Raw genomic sequence first — 7,602 nt, 5'->3', positions numbered from 1 at the left:
AAGGACAATCCGGAATAACCAAGGTTGGATAAAAACCGTGGTTAAGGTATAGATATAGAGAACCCGGGGATAGAATCGCTGTTTTCGTTTAAACAGTCGACAGTCGGAAACGAAAAGATAATAGAGAAGAGGAAAAAGATATAAAAATCTTTATTAGAAACGTAGGCCCGAACCGTGGCTAACCATCCGGAAAGAAGTCGAACTCGACCCGACTTTTTTTGGTAAGGAGGAATGCCGGGACTCGGTGACTCAGTCCAATGAAACGCGCTTCGAATTTTATCCATCGATCTTCCGAAACGTCCCTCGACTCTGGCCGAAAATAGTCCCGTGTCCAAATTACGCCGCGTCAACCGGACCTTTTTGTAGCGGTTTCCGGCACTTCTAAATAAAAACGGAGGACCGGCCTTGGCATTTACCGAATTTAAAACGTTTGTTACCGGTTATTCGATTGTTGTACACTGACGAAAACCTTTTTATCAAATTTCGTTATTTATTTCGTTAAAAAAAAAATATATATATATATATTTGTATACATAAAAGCGTGGAAATTTGTGTATATATATATACTGTATATATATATACATACAGTACACAAATTTCCACGCTTTTTTAATACGGGGTGGATCCAGAAACAAAAAGTAAACGCCCAGACCGTCCGAATGGCCCGGTCCGAGTGATATTAGGTGCAAAAATTCCGGCAACTCCTAGGACATTAACACGAAATAAAAACTGTCTGGCTCCGTCTGTTATATTAAAAAATAACTTTTATATTATTAATTATTACAAGAAGGAAAAAGGCTTAATTCCGAGGATACACCCGACTCTTTCAAATCGTAAATGCCAATAACCAGTAAAACTTTTAATAAGTCCGACCCCACTCGAGATACTACATTACACCCTCTCGACCTTTAATCACCAAAATTAATAGCATCGATGACTCGTATACGTATTACCGTACGGAATTTCTTTTTAAATTTTAGCCTATCCTAAGATATTAAACGAAGTTTCTGGGTTTTAGGAAGACATTTTTGGGATCGGAGATCTCGAAACATCGAGATTTGCAAAAAGATCTCAGGAGGGTCAAATTTGACACGACTCCGATACTGTACTTTATCGCTTTACTTACGTAACAGCGGGTAAAATAAAACGGAACGAGAGAAAACCACAAATATTTGAACATTTTTCGTAAATTCAAATTCCCAATATTGTGTTCGTTAGGTGAGGGGACGTTATCTTTCTCCTAACCGCGCAAACGCCTTTACAATTACTTCACTTTTTATCGACTGGAAAAAGAATTCTGTTTCCGCGGTTGTTTGGGAAATTCAGAAATTACTCGCGGCGTCTAAATCGTGTTTATTGTAAAGGTCACCGGACTAATTCTGTTAGACAATCGTCGGCGTGGTAACCTACTCCTAATGCCAATAAATATGGCGATTGTCGTAAAATTACCGCCTTAATTAATTACGAAATGTCGACGATTTTTTCAATGGTTATTTTAGAAATCCGCGGGTTTATCCTTTATCCTAATCTAATTCCAACCTTTAAACGCTAAAGAGCGACGATATAAACTTAATTATCTCGTCGCAGATAAGATAAGGAGGAAAGTTCGAGCAGACGCGATCTTTCCTCCTAATTTGCATAAACTAGATACGAACGCGTAGAAAGTTGGCCTTTATCGCGCACCCGGATGAAACATTCTTTTACGATACTAAAGGATTTATCGAACACGAAGGAGAAATTACATTTATCAAGTTTTATTATAAAACAAAAGAAAATTTAGAATTGCAAAATACGTTTGAATTTTTATCGCTCGAGTTAGAAGAGATAGAAAGTGAGAACTGTGATCGGAGGAAAAAAAAACAAGAGAGAAATTTGAAAATAATATTTTCACATTCGAAAATCGAGGCAATACGAACAATGTTCGAATCCTTTAAATCCTCTTTCACTCTACTCGGGGACTAAACAGTAGACGACTCCAAGCAAAAACTTCGTAAAATTGACTGATAAACGCTTAAAAATAATCTCGACGCCGACCTTTCGTTGTAGAATTCGACGTCTACAAAACACTAAGAGGTGTTAAAATTTTCACATCGTAAAGAGAACTCGAACGTTGTTCGTATTGTCTTGATTTTCGAATGTGAAAGTAATCCCGATTTGGAGTACGATTAACTTTTTCATTTTAAAATATTTTCTGTTAAATAAGTTAAATGTAGTGCATAGTCCGCGTGGAATTAAAAGATGTTCCAAAATTCCAAAACGGAAATAAAGCGGAGAATGCATTTAAAGCCCTAAATTAAACCGAAATAATTTTTACAATCTCGTGGATTTGTAGGAAAACAATCCCGTAAATGCTGGCGATTAAACGATCGTAACTGTCCAACTACGCTCAATTAATTTAATTTACGGTTAATTTTTAAAAAGATCATCGGTTCTATACTTATGAATTTCAAATTGTTAACGAAAATCTTCGAATATACGCGAACGAATACTTAGTCAATTATTAGGGAAAACTGATTTCACCGGCGAGAAGTTGGAAAAGAAAAAGAACACAAAATACGTTTGAGTAAAAAATGGAACAAGTTTTGTAAAAGGAACCGGGAATGACTGATACGTAGACTATTTTATACAAGCTACTTTTAATGTATTGTTCTCTAAAATTAAACCCAGCAAGTAAATATACTTATCGATAACGTTGGTAGTATACAATATAAAATGGTAGAATTAACATTCATTGTACTTATAACCTTCCGTAAGAAACCATTTCTTCTCCTATGTACCGGACAATACTATTTATAATCGATGACCCTAATTTATATAAAGTTTGAATAACTGTAGTCTTAATATTTCCTACTTTTTACAAATTTTTTAAAAATAAATTTCTCGCCTTCTATTTTAATAGAAATATCCAGATAATTTATTCCATTATTCCTTTCTTGTAATCCAAACGAATATTACTATTTACGATGTCTAATAACGTCGTCCGATTATCAATTTTTATGTATTAGGCCTATATATTAAGAGAATGCCGTCTATACCAGTGTTCCGCCAGCTTTTTCTATTCGCGGCACACCCGCGACTCGACGTGTCTCGATACGGCACACCAAAATGTTATTCCCCTCAAAAGCCTATGATACGATACTGTTAATAGAATTACCTAATGCCACTAACTTATTATTATTAAACAGACATAAACACCCGTGAGCAAATTTATTTTACATTTAATTTCTTAAAATACATGAAAACGCGTGGCTCGTAATAAAGAATAAACGAACATCATTTTATTTCGTAAGTGCCGCGGCACTTACGAGATAACACTCGAAATACGAGCGTAAGAAGCGCGGCAACTGTGATAAAAATATATAAATAAAGCTTGAAATTAATAGAATATGTAAAAGTTCACGTCACGCCTTACACCTGGTGACGGCACACCGGTTGCGGAACACTGGTGTATACAACGCATTAGCGATACAATTCGTCTTATTGTTATTTAATCGCAAATTCTGCCAATATTGTTAATCACTTAGAATTTTTAATTCTAATGCCATTTTCTTGAAATTTAACGGACCGATACTCATTAATTTGCATTTTCGGTTTCTTCGCTATTGTATCTTTAGGATTTACAGGAAATGTGCATCTTCAATTCCGCTTCTGTCCTCCCATTTATTTATTTTTTTCGATTACAACCTGCCTCGTTTTTCGGCTTTTATTAATGTCAAATTATTTTTTCGGGAAATCTAACAGATTTTAACCGATATTAAAAGGCGTTTCTAAAAACACTAACATTATTTGATTTATTGCAGATCCCATTGATCCGAGATTTATTATTATCAATCTTGCTATTAAAAAAACTGCGTACGTAATCGTAAGAGGAAATTGCGTCTACCGCCCGATATTCGGATGGACCTATCGGCATTTCTCTTTTTGCTACGTTAATTCCAAATTATTTTCTTCTCCCAATTTATTTTGTCTTTTTCTCTCCGAAGGTCGAAACGGCAATTCGACTGAAAGATTATGAAAGAAAACATTGGGTAACTTCTTAAGAAATATTAGTCTACCGCTGCCGTGTCATTTTTCCAGACTTTTTAATTATTTTTCTATTTAACTGCTTCCCCCGTTCGTCTTTAGATTGGAAATACGCGTTTACATTGTATTTCCAGCCAAAATACACGCGTACTTGTATTTCTGCAGTTAAAACTAATACATTTGATCTAAATTTTTTGAAATGGAAATGTTTTAGTGTCTTTTAGATTTGTGTGTGTTGTCTTTGCGCACGATTTATGTCTCTCTGCAAAAATAAACATATTCGAGAATAAAGAGTAAATGCAAAATGACTTCAACGTGTAAAAGAAGAAATCATCGGGCTATGCCGAGATAATTACGGGCCAATTACCATCTCGACAATTGTCAACCGGTTCTATTTAATTCAAACAGCAAACAATTGCGAAGGTTTAAATAACAATATTAACTTGGTTTTGAATGAAAATAAATTGTCCGCATTCGTATACATTAACGTTAAATTGTCAAAAAAACGTATAAAATTGTAGAGAAATAAGGAATTTGAAAGATAATAAAAAATTAAAATAGATAATGTAGAAAATCAAATCGGTTTGATTTTAAATTGGAATGGCAGTAGGGACAGATAGCCTCTGAAAGCGGCATTTAAGTTTGTCGGTATTGTAAAAATGCCGAGGCACTCAATTTTATTTCCGATAACGTCTGTTTTAAACATTGCCTCATCCTAAATTACTACGCGGCGTACAAGGCAGAGTTCCGCACTCAAAAATAAGAGAAATCGAAAGTATCAATTAATAGATTTCGCTGTGGCGTAACTTACGTACAGTACTATTTAATAAAAATATTGGATATCTTTAGGAAACATAATGAACAACTTATGAACAAATCTTAAACTGTATCTAGTCATTACTATCGTTACTTCGTAAAATAATTTATATCAAATTCTTTTCTCGTGTTTAAAATACATGTAAATTTAGCCTAAATTTACATCCTATAAGCTATTAGCCAGGAAAACGTATTTCATCGTTCTACAATAAAATGCTTTGGAACAGAATGTAGTCGTCTAAATGAAAATATAAAAACACCACCTCTGCAGAATTTAAACATAAACTCAAACATTTACCGAACACCAGTTACTTCGAACAACAAAGAAAAAAAATCACTTTTATAGCTCGTAACATCATATTATAAATTGCTTTCATCGAGGCGTGAATAATTTTAGCCATTTCAAATTGTATCGATCACTAACCACTTAATTTGTTTCTTTTGTATTTTATTTTAATGTTAAGGATATGCCTATTCACAAAAAAGCCCTATATGCTGCAACGCTACCCTCAAAATGTATCATTTAATATATTGTCTATATTCTATTTAAAATGAAGTGACGTTATCAATAGTGTTTGAGAGCTAGTAAACAATTAAATGGCAGATATCTGTAGGAGCGACAAGTGCCTACGAACGACTGGAAATAGTCCGCCGTCGGAAGTGAGGGATGGGAAACGATACCCCTATCCAAACCACCCGTCGTAAATAACAAAGACCGGATCCCTCTTCGGGGCAGAGCGATAACTTAGCGCTAAGTCGTCGGGCTGACATCCCCGGGGATCTCACCAGTTTACTTTATAAGTGATAAATGACATTCTTCCTGCCCGACTTACGGCTGCTAAGTTTGGATCGCTAAGATCTTTTAAGTTACCGTACATTAGTTTCGAACGGTAGCCTACACGCAGGCTACTCTTCCACGGGTGTAAATCGTTCGGGATTTTCAGGATCTTTCGAACTTCTGGAATTATCTAATATTTATTGAAATATAATCATCTTATTGCTGAACATTTTATCCCACAATAAAGGAAAATTAGCGTAACGAGAAAATTGTTTAGTTTTTCTCAAAATAACTCTAACGTATAAGAATATGAATAAATTGTACATAACATAAGCCTACTTCTTAGCAAAGTAGGCCTATCTTATATTATTGTTTGGCTGAAAATATAAATCCAATATAAATGGAAGTGTTTCGCAGCGGTGGCATTAAAATTCCTAAAATAACGCGCAGATTGTTAAAACTTGAGGAGCGATAAGGTAGGAACGACGGTATAAATATCAAAGTACAGTACTGTACGTAAGAAAATAAAGTGGATGTGAAAAAGTCCAGTGTCGACACTTCGTAGCGTCTCGAAATATAACTTAAAGGAAGGCACGGTTAACATTTCTGGTAAAATTGTACTTAGGTAGTCTCTATAGCGACCGGTGCAGCTACTTATTACACCGGCATTTAAAGAAAAGAAACTTTCACTCACCGTTAACAAATTTCTAATTCTTTACCTCCAATTTCTTCGGTAAAAAACACGGTTCGGACCATTCATTCGTAACTTCGTCCTTTTCCACGGTAGAAACTTTTTCCGCATTCTTATCACACGTCTACATTCTTTCCCTCACGATTTTCGGATTTATTGGCAATTACTTTTAGGATTGAAGGTTCTGGCTCGCTCCACGTCCCGCTCCTGGATAAAACTTACTCGTATGCCGAACAAACGGGTCGAAACGTTCTCCCGGTTTTTCATTTTGCTGGCAACAATCTCGTCGATTTCGACCTTCCGGGTCCATCCAATTTTCATTCCGGTAAAATTACACTACGAAACAATGGTAATGAATCGTACGAAATTCGCCCAGTCAACAGCTGTTCGACTACTCCCGCCCGCGGCCAAACGGGTGACGCTCGACGTACACTCTATGCAAATTAGATGCAAAATAAACGGAAAAGTAGTTCCCGAAGAAATTTTCCCAAATTTACGTTAAAAAATTAGTTCAAATGACGAACTGTCGCATTTATGACATCTAAAAGAAACAGAATCGCCATCCTTTCGATAATTTAATTTACCACCACCGTCACATTTCGAACAATCCGCATCCGATGGTTGCGTAGCAAACTTTATGGCAAACGTACCAACTGATGAAATTCTCTTGTCAAAATTAAATTCGGGATATTCCGATACTAAAAAATGAAAAAAAATCCCTCGAAGTACACTTTTTGCCGAGAAAATTGTCGATGTTTTCCAAACTCCGCCATTACGATAATAGCCAGGTTGCGGCCGAAGTTTCGTCTCTAAAACGTAGGCGGCGCTCGACGTTTTAGAAACGAAAACTTCGGCCGCAACCTCGCTAATAAACGACAAAATATCAAATGTGAAGTTCGAATAAAAATAATAATTTACGCAACAATATATAACTTTTTGAACCCGAATAATTAAATTACTCTTAACAAAATTATAAAATAATGACGTTAGAAATAGAACCATAATGACGTTAGAAAGCTTGTAAACTAAAAACAGCGACACTATAATTTAAACTTTCAAAACACGTTGGTCGAGATTACGGAAGTGCCGCCATAGGGGCTACCTAGATGTACAGTACAGTAATTCTATCAAACAAACCAATATTATTTCAAATTTATTCCTCTAAAGCAAAGATAAATATCTTTCGAAATAACAATACTGCGCGTTTGTTTCAGAAATTTTTTTATTCTTTACGTGAAAAACCAATTTATTCTAATGGAATTTTCCTAACTTCGGTATAACGGCTGTCTTAAGC

The sequence above is a fragment of the Centruroides sculpturatus genome, unplaced genomic scaffold (genome assembly GCF_000671375.1).
Source record: "Centruroides sculpturatus isolate CEXI.00-Female unplaced genomic scaffold, Cexi_2.0 scaffold380, whole genome shotgun sequence".
Lineage (NCBI taxonomy): Eukaryota > Metazoa > Arthropoda > Arachnida > Scorpiones > Buthidae > Centruroides > Centruroides sculpturatus.
Note: the sequence above shows the minus strand (reverse complement) of the source record.